Source organism: Moschus berezovskii, chromosome 9 (genome assembly GCF_049115385.1).
Source record: "Moschus berezovskii isolate FMDL1 chromosome 9, NW_MosBer_1.0, whole genome shotgun sequence".
NCBI classification, from domain to species: domain Eukaryota; kingdom Metazoa; phylum Chordata; class Mammalia; order Artiodactyla; family Moschidae; genus Moschus; species Moschus berezovskii.
Window position 1 is genome coordinate 77,566,048 of NC_142468.1, and position 10,647 is coordinate 77,576,694.

The 10,647-nt window shown below is 37.7% G+C and overlaps 1 pseudogene; it reads right to left on the minus strand.

Moving 5' to 3' along the window:
• Positions 1–520: 520 nt before the first annotated feature.
• Positions 521–1,473, minus strand: LOC148776531 (olfactory receptor 4K2-like; annotated as a pseudogene).
• Between the last annotated feature and the right edge of the window lie 9,174 nt (positions 1,474–10,647).

Below are 10,647 nucleotides of genomic sequence, written 5' to 3' on the forward strand. Positions count from 1 at the left end.
AATTTGTTTAAATGTTAAGTAGTAATGTCAGGAATGTGCATAGATAATCGTTGTTGATTGATCAGAGGCTACTCCTACAGCAGTATTGAATTTGTAAGGCATACAGAAATTTACTATTTTGTCATACTTTAGAGTTCTCTGAGTAACTCAGTTGTTAGTTGTATGTAAATGTCGTTATCTTCTAGCTATCTTTTGATCAATACTTCCTCTTCTCATTTTCTATTCCTCTTTTCCAATGAATAGAATGCTAATATTGAATTTCCTAACTGAAGCAATCACTCTTGACATTTTTATAGATATTCTTTGCATCTGGAAAAATTTGCTTCTGCCAGCTTGCTTTTCTGAAATTTAAAATGTATTTAAAATACATGTATGAGGATAGTTTTAACATGAACTTGTGATTTCACAAATTTTGGCAGTTTCAAGTTGATAATAACTTGAGAAATAAAAGCCTAATGTGTACTGTGTACACAAAAAAAATGTGGCAATTAATACCCAGGAATAAAACTAGATGTTAAAACTAAAAATATTGCAATGGAGTTGCCTTGTTAGAATTTAGAAGCTTATTCTTCAGTTTCCTCATGGCTGTTTTCACTTCCTGATTTCTCAAAGTATAGATTACTGGGTTCAGAATGGGAGTAAAGATGGTATAAAACACAGATAGAATCTTGTCTATCAGAAAACTGCTTAGTGGCCACATATAGATGAAGACGCAGGGCCCAAAGAACATGAAGACAACAATGAAATGAGCTGTGCAGGTAGAAAGAACTTTAGACGTTCCTTTTGAAGAACGATTTCTGATAGTAACCAAGACAATAACATAAGAACTGAATAAAAGAATAAAGCAGGACAAGGCAATGATGCCACTTGTTGAGATCATAAAGAGGCCCAGGACATAGGTATTTACACATGCTAGTTGGAACACCACAGGAAGGTCACAGAAAAAGCTATCTACATGATTGGGACCACAGAATGGCAATGTGAGAGCGAATATGACCTGGCTCAGTGAATGCATGACTCCTACAACCCAGGAAGCCACCACAAGGGCCACACACTTCTGGGGACTTATGATTGAAGCATAGTGGAGAGGCTTGCATATTGCAATATACCTATCAAAAGACATAGCCATTAGTAAAATAATCTCAGTGCCAGTAAAAAGGTGTAGAAAAAATATCTGGGTGATGCAGCCATCAAAGGAGATGGTTTTGTGTCCACTGAGGTAGTCTGTAATCATCTTAGGGGTTGCAAAGGAAGCAAGAGACATATCAATGAAGGAAAGGTTGGTGAGCAGGAAGTACATGGGGGAGTGCAGATGAGAGTCGGCTATCACTGTGATGACTATGAGGCTATTACCCACCATTGTCGCCACATAAAACAGCGAAAACACCACGAAGAAAAATGTCTGTAGCTTCCAGGATTTAGAGAGTCCTAGCAAAACAAATCAGAAACTGTAGACTCGTTCGCCACATCCATCGTCCTGACTGATAGTTGGAAATCTGCATCAAAGGAAAAGAAAAAAAATTCAAGATAAAATATGATTCTATTGAAGCAAAGGCTCTATTTCCCAGATTCATTTTCATAGACTTTGTTTCCTCTAGGAAAACTTATCTTTAGTATTCTTTCCACCTTCATTGGCTATATTGATTTGAAAGGTAGGATATGAGGGATCATGGTGAAGTACCACTTAAGTCATAGATGTTGAAAACAGCACTTTCCTTCCTAGTGCTATTGGACAATCCAAATGAGATTAGCCTGTGTAATTTTAAAGATAAGAACTCACATTAAGGAAGCACTTACTCTGGGCTGATTGTGTATTAAATGCATGCACACACACACACACACACACACACACACAGGTTTAGTCATTTAGAAACTTATCCATACTGAAAGTATGGATTTCCATAAATAAAATTATCCATAGCTAAACAACATTAAAAATTATATCACATATAAGTGACATGGGCTCTTAAGCAACATTATGGACAGACTTAATTTGACAGTTGCAAAACTCTTATAAATTTATAGACAATCATTAACATATTTATGGATAAAATTCATCTGATTGAGACCTACCAGAAACACTAAGAAAGTTAGTTTTGTTGATATTTACCCAAACTAAGAAGCCTTATAAGTCAGCAAAAACAAGACTGGGAGCTGACTGCCACTCAGATCATGAACTCCTTATTGCCAAATTCAGACTTAAATTGAAGAAAGTAGGGAAAACCACTAGACCATTCAGGTATGACCTAAATCAAATCCCTTATGATTATAGGTAGAAGTGAGAAGTAGATTCAAGGGGTAAGATCTGATAAACAGAGTGCCTGAAGAACTATGGATGGAGGTTCATGACACTGTTCAGGAGGCAGTGATCAAAACCAATCCCAAGAAAAAGAAATGCAAAAGGCAAAATGGTTGTCTGAGGAGGCATTACAAATAGCTATGAAAAGAAGAGAAGCAAAAGGCAGAGGAGAAAAGGAAAGATATACCCATTTGAATGCAGAGTTCCAAAGAATAGCAAAGAGAGATAAGAAAGCCTTCCTCAAAGATCAATGCAAAGAAATAGAGGAAAACAATAGAATGGGAAAGACTAGAGATCTCTTCAAGAAAATTAGAGATACCGAGGGAACATTCCATGCAAAGACGGGCACAGTAAAGAACAGAAATAGTATGGACCTAACAGAAGCAGAAATTATTAAGAAGATGTGGCAAGAATACACAGATGAACTATACAAAAAAAAGATCTTCATGACACAGATAATCATGATGGTATGATCACTCACCTAGAGCCAGACATCCTGGAATGCAAAGTCAAGTTGGCCTTAGGAAGCATTTTATGAACAAAGCTAGCAGAGGCAATGGAATTCCAGTTGAGCTATTTCAAATCCTGAAAGATGATGCTGTGAAAGTGCTGCACTCAATATGCCAGCAAATTTGGAAAACTCAGCAGCGGCCACAGGACTGGAAAGTCAGTTTTCATTCCAACCACAAAGAAAAGCAATGCCAAAGAATGCTCAAACTACTGCACAATTGCACTCATCTTTCATGCTAGCAGAGTAATGATCAAAATTCTTCAAGCCAGGATTCAATAACACATGAACCGTGAACTTCTAGACGTTCAAGCTGGATTTACAAAAGGCAGAGGAAGCAGAGGTCCACTGGATCATCAAAAAAGCAAGAAAGTTCCAGAAAAACATTTACTTCTGTTTTATTGACTATGCCAAAATCTTTGACTGTGTGGATCACAACAAACTGTGGAAAATTCTTAAAGAGATGGGAATACTAGACCACCTGACCTGCCTCTTGAGAAACCTGTATGCAGGTCAGGAAGCATCAGTTAGAACTGGACATGGAACAACAGACTGGTTCCAAATAGGGAAAGAAGTACATCAAGGCTGTGTATTGTCACCCTGCTAATTTAACTTATATGCAGAGTACATCATGAGAAATGCTGGACTGGATTAAGCACAAGCTGGAATCAAGATTGCTGGAAGAAACATCAATAACCTCAGATATGTAGATGACACCACCCTTATGGCAGAAAGCGAGGAAGAACTAAAGAGCCTCTTGATGAAGGTGAAAGAGGAGAGTGAAAAGTTGTCTTAAAACTCAACATTCAGAAAACCAAGATCATGGCATCTGGTCCCATCACTTCATGGCAAATAGATGGGGAAACAGTGGAAACAGTGACAGACTTTATTTTTCTGGGCTCCAAAATCACTGCAGATGGTGACTGCATTCATGAAATTAAAAGATGCTTACTCCTTGGAAAGAAAGTTATGACCAACCTAGATAGCATATTAAAAAGCAGAGACATTACTTTGCCAACAAAGGTCCGTCTAGTCAAGGCTATGGTTTTTCCAGTAGTCATGTATGAACGTGAGAGCTGGACTATAAAGAAAGCTGAGCACCAAAGAACTAGTGCTTTTGAACTGTGGTGTTAGAGAAGACTCTTGAGAGTCCCTTGGACTGCAAGGAAATCCAACCAGTCCATCCTAAAGGAAATCAGGCCTGAATATTCATTGGAAGGACTGATTCAGCTGAAACTCCAATACTTTGGCCACCTTATGCGATGAACTGACTCATTTGAAAAGACTCTGATGCTGAGAAAGATTGAAGGCAGGAGGAGAAAGGGACAACAGAGGATAAGATGGTTGGATGGCATCACCAGCTCAATGTACATGAGTTTGAGCAAGCTTCAGGGTGGTGATGAACAGTCTATGGTGTCACAAAGAGCGACTGAACTGAGCTGAACTGAAGAAGACTGAGTATCAAGTATATTGCAACATAGCCATTATCCCAAAGAAAGGCATTCAACTGCTTCTTTATTTCTTTTTTTCCTTAAATAGGAGTATGTTCCTCCTACAAATATTTGTAATTACATGATTACATGACTTAAAATTTTACCTTGTCTTCTAAAGGATATGTCTCTTAAGGCTTAGTCCCACTTCTATTTGAATTCTCCCTTCGTATATGCCAACATATGCAAACTGTTTTAATGATCTAACCCTCCAGAGTTAGAAGGTGGAAGTAGGAAAGACACAGGAAAAAAGAAAAGAAAAGAGCACTTTTGCTTACCAGATCTATAGCGGAATCAGGGCTTTATAGTATACACAGTGTCAAGTAGCCTGAGCGACTGAATGTAGAGGAGTTAGTTTTAAATATAAATAAATGACCGAGGTGAATCATTAGCTGTGTAGCAGCTGTAGATAAAATGGAAGTTGTAGGGACTTTGGAATTGACCAAGAAATCATATTTCAATGGGATCTTTTGAACAACAAAAGTGGTATGATTTAGTTCACAACAGGAAGATATATTAATTTTCTCATGGGAATTAACAATGATTGTTTTTACCTGGACCTGAGAGATTCAGGGGATGGAAGTTGGGAAAGCCAACATTTAGAAGGTAGAAGGAGATGTCCACAAATTTTAATTAGCACTCTTGATTATCTAACCTTGTTCTAGAGGTCATGGGAGAATAAAATCCAGGAACATTTATTTCTGCTTTAAGTAATGTATAATTTTTTGGAGTAACTGAACACTCATAAATAAAGCAATTTGTGAAACAATGTAGTCATATATATCAAGTTTTCAAGCTATTTTTAGAGATAAAGAGTAAACTGGATTGTAGATAAGGGAAAAATTGTGGTGTGCTTAATCAATCAAGAAAATGTTCTTACAAAGGAAATATCATGAAGCTGACCTATAATGAAAACTTAAAATTTGTTTGGTAAGGGAAAAAAGTATGTGGGAAATAAAATAGTGGAACTTATTTGCAGGAACAAGATATTCAGTTAGCAGTTTAGAAGAATAAGAATGCCACTCTAAAATAGGACTTGATGTTAAAGACAACAAAGGCTCATTGTAAGACTATAGGCAGAGTTATGGTGACTTGAAATCAATATTTTGTAAGGATTTATACAGATGATTTGAGAAGAGAGAATTTGAAGGCAGGAAATTATTGAATTAAATAGGTATAGAGAGATCCCTTTGATTAAAGTATTAGCAATGTGTATGTTATTGGGATAAATAAAATAAGAATTCCAAGTAACTATCATTATGAGTTATTTATTAATTGAACAATAGGCTATCTTATTCTACTTAGTTCATCTCTTCAGAGACCCTCCATTGCTGTTCAGTTCAGTTCAGTTCAGTCTCTCAGTTGTGTCCGACTCTCCACGACCCCATGAATCACAGCAAGCCAGGCCTCCCTGTCCATCACCAACTCCCAGAGTTCACTCAAACTCATGTCCATCGAGTCGGTGATGCCATCCAGCCATCTCATTCTCTGTCGTCCCCTTCTCCTCCCGCCCCCAACCCTTCCCAGCATCAGAGTCTTTTCCAGTGAGTCAACTCGTCACATGAGATGGCCAAAGTATTGCAGTTTCAGCTTTAGCACCAGTCCTTCCAATGAACACCCAGGATCGATCTCCCTTAGAATGGACTGGTTGGATCTCCTTGTGGTACAAGGGACTCTCAAGAGTCTTCTCCAACCCCACAGTTCAAAAGCATCAATTCTTCGGCGATCAGCTTTCTTCACAGTCCAACTCTCACATCCATACATAACCACGGGAAAAACCATAGCCTTGACTAGACGGACCTTTGTTGGCAAAGTAATGTCTCTGCTTTTTAATATATTATCAAGGTTGGTCATAACTTTCCTTCCAAGGAGTAAGCATCTTTTAATTTCATGGCTGCAATCAGCATCTGCAGTGATTTTGGAGCCCAAAAAAATAAAGTCTGACACTGTTCCCATTGCTGTAAAAGGAGTATAATTCCCACTTTTTTTTTTTAACTAAAGCCTTGGAAACATGACTTATTTATTCAAAATAATATGGGCAGAAGTTTTGTGCCAGATGTGCCACATTTGAGCAGAAGTTTTAAGATTCAATGCATAATTCCCCTGTTGCTCTTTATCCATCTTCCTGGGTCCAAGGATGAAAAGATGATAGGGACCAGACTGTGCTCATAGATAAAAAGACACAATACTTTAAACAAGTTCATTATCTCCTAATTGTTGTATACATTTAGCATCATGCTAATCATTATCCCAGCAGGCTTAATTTATTATAAAATTAATATGAAATTTCAAAGAACTTAAGATCACAGAAACAATGTGAACAGAACAAATTTGCTAGGCTCACAAAATCTGTTTTCAGGACTTATTATAAAGCCATAGTAATCATTATTGCGGAGAAGGCAATGGCAAGCCACTCCAGTACTCTTGCCTAGAAAATCCCATGGATGGAGGAGCCTGGTAGGCTGCAGTCTGTGGGGTCGCTAAGGGTCAGACGCGACTGACTGACCTCACTTTCACTTTTCACTTTCACACATTGGAGAAGGAAATGGCAACCCACTCCAGTGTTCTTGCCTGGAGAATCCCAGAGACAGGGGAGCCTGTTGGGCTTCCGTCTATGGGGTCACACAGAGTCGGACACGACTGAAGTGACTTAGCAGCAGCAGCAATCATTATTGTGTTTGCCTAAAAAATAGATGCATGGAACAGAATGGAAAGTCCAGAAGAATTTCACATATGTGATAACTGATTTTCAAAAAAGGTACCAAAATAATTCAATAGGAAAGAAGAGCTCTTTTAGCAAAGGACTGTATAACAATTGTTTTTTGTTATTGGATATCTGTATGGAAAGGGGCTTCCCCAGTGGCTCACTGGTAAAGGACCTACCTGCAATGCAAGAGACACAGGAGATGCAGGTTGGATCCCTGGGTTAGGAAAATCCCCTAGAGGAGGGCATGGCAACCCACTCCAGCATTGTTGCCTAGATAATCCCATGGACAGAGGAGCCTGGTGGGCTACAGGGTTGCAAAGAGTCAGACACGACTGGAGAAACTAAGCGCGCATACACATCTACATGGAAAATAAATAAATAACTTCAATCCTTGTTTGTAACTTTATGCAAAAAGTATTTTGAAATATCTCCAGTAAATTAATAAGAAAAAATTTCAATAGGGAAAAAAATTGGCCAAAAAACCCAAAAAAAACTAAATAAGTAATTCCTAGAATAAATTATAGCTAATAACAAATAAACCTATGAAAAATATTTAACAAATAAACCTCATTAATGGCCAGGGAACTGCATATTAAAATAAAAATCAATGCCATTTTTTCTCATCAAATTGATCAAAATTTAGAAGAATATTTAAGGATATTTTGTATCATGGACAGGGCTTCCCAGGTGGTACTAGTAGTAAAGAACCTACCTGCCAATGCAGAAGACATAAGAGATGGGGGTTTGATCTCTGGATGGGGAAGGGCATGGCAACCCACTTCAGTATTCTTGCCTGGAGAATCCCCATGGACAGAGGATCCTGGCAGGCTATAGTCCGCAGTATCACAGAGTCAGATATGACTGAAGCGACTTAGCACACACGCATATCATTGATGAATGTATAAACTGCAGTGTTAAAAACAAACAAACCCAATATCCTGGCAATAACTTCTAAAATTAAAATATACTTTTCTTCAATGTCATTTGACTCATAAGTCTTTCTTTTGAGAATCAATTCATGGAAATAAAAGCAGTGATCCTTTAAACTATGACAAAAATATTTATTTTAACAGAATAAGCAGTGGGAAAAATAAGGGGAAAAAATCTGATTACCTATTAGTAGAGGAATTATTTAAGTTCCAGAATACCCTTACATTAAAAAATACAGCTGTCATGAAAAGAAATACTTGAATTTGAATACACTGCATTGTCTACAGTAAACCATCAAATGAAAAGCAAACTGGTTGGTCACGTGCATCATAGGATCTTAATTTTGTAAAAATCAAACAGTACAGAGTAGACTGACACTGGCCACATCAGGGATTGAGAATAAAGAAGTTTGATGCATTTCCGTCTTTATATGGATTTGGATATTTTTCACTTCTTACTAATTTTGTTTGCAGTAAAATACACATAATATAAAGTTTATCTTTAGTGATATTTAGTATATTCTGAGTATTGTGCAATTATCACCACCATCTAGTTCCAGAACATTTTCTTGTCAATGACTGGCACTATCCCCTTGCATGTTCCAGAACATTTTATCCAAAAGGAAAACCTATATTTATTGAGCAAACACTCCCAAATCTCCTTTCCCCAAGCCCTTACCATCAGTAATCTGTTTTCTGAATGCGTTTGTCTATTCCTGACATTTCATACAAATGGAATAATATAATATGCAGCCTTTTGTGTCAAAAACTTGTACATAAATGTTTGTAGTAACACTATTCACAACAGCCAAAATATGGGAACATCTATAAACTGATAAATGAATAAACTATATGTTGGATAGCCATACAATGGAATATTATTTGGCCATGAAATGGAATGAGGTATAAAATAGTGATACATGCTACAACCTGAATGAACCTTGAAAACATTGCAAGAAGTCACATGTCTTACTCTTGAAACTACAGTTGACCCTTGAACAACATGGGGGTTAGGAGTAAGAAGTCAAAAATTTGTGTGTAACTTGCTAGTAAGCCCTCTGTGTCCACCATTCAACATCCATGGATTCAACCAACCTCGAATTGTGTAGTGTTCTCATATTTACTACTGAAAAACATTCACATATAAATGGACTTTGACAGTTCAAACCTGTGTTGTTCAAGGGTCAACTATGTAACTATGTGAGTGTGTGTGTATAAAGAAATGTATATTGGAGGTGAACAGACAAAAAACAACTCTTCTAGGATATTAAGAGAGATGGGACACAGGCAAATCTCTGCCTCCAATAAGGAGAGAAATGCAGGCAATACAGGAGTCACCAGTTATAAGAGCAAAGACTCTTAGATAGAAATGGCCAGGTAACCAGGACAGGGTGGGAAAATCTGAACTGTAATTGACTAATTGTTGAGGCTCAGTATGGACAACTTTGAGTGTTAAAAACTAGAGGACCTGATCATAGGAGCAAAATTTTATATTATTTATCTCCAAGAGTTAGACTAGATTCTCACAGTATATCAGAGAAAAATCCCCTCCAGCTTCCAGCAGAGGGGGAGAGGGAAAAGAACCATTTTGAAATATGTCAGAGCACACATACACACGTTAACAATGTCTGCCCCAGGAGAAACCATTTAACCAGAGCCTAACCTGATAGGATATTATCAGAGCCCAGCTGACCTAGAGGATGAGGAATACCCCATCTCTAGTCAGCTTTGGCCTTCCGTATGGGAGAAAGGAAAATCCCAACTCTAGCTCACTCTAGACTTTCTATCCCACCCAAGCTGGTAGGAAAAAAAAAAAAGAGAGAGAAACACTTATGAAGTTCACCCAGAAGTACAGGCTTACTGAAACTCTGAGACCTAATCATGGGTCTATAGAAAACTTCCTCTCACCCCTGCATTTCACTACCACATTATTCAAGGCCTGTTTATGGTAGCTCCTTTTACCCAGGTTTGACCATCCAAAAAAAAAAAATTACAAGGCATTCCAAAATCAAAACAACAACTTTAAGAAAAACCCATAGTTTGAAGAGACAGAATAAGCATCAGAACCAGATACATTGGGAATATTGGAATTACCTGACTGGGAATTTAAAACAAATGTTATGTACATGCTAATGGATAAGGTAGACAACATGCAAGAACAGATGGACAATGTAAGCAAAGAAATGGAAATCCTAAGAAAGCACCAAAAGGGTAATGCAATAGATCAAAACACTGAAACAGAAATGAAGAATGCCTCTGATGGGCTTGTTGGTACCCTGGATGTGGCTGAGGAAAGAATATGTTAGCTTGAGGATGCCTCAGATATTAATAGAAACCTTGAAAAGTAAAGAGAACAAAGTTTATAAAAAGAAAAGAGAGAGAATATCCAAAGTCTGTGGACTGCTACAAAAGGTATAACATACATGTGGTGAGAATTTCAAAAGAAGAAAGAGAGAAAGTAACAGAAGAAACATCTGAAACAATAATGAGCCTAACCATAGTCAAAGCGCATTCCCTGCCCCAGGGAAACTGCCCCAGAAGTATTTTAGAATAGCCATGGGCCAAGTCCCACTATGTGCCTTTTGTTTCTCTTCTTTTTTAATTGGTGTGTCTGTCACAATTAACTGATCAGAGTCTCATCATTGTAGGTTGGGTGTGTGGAGAGTAGAACAGAGATGTCTTTTGATTCATATGAAGAAGATCTTCACCCAAGG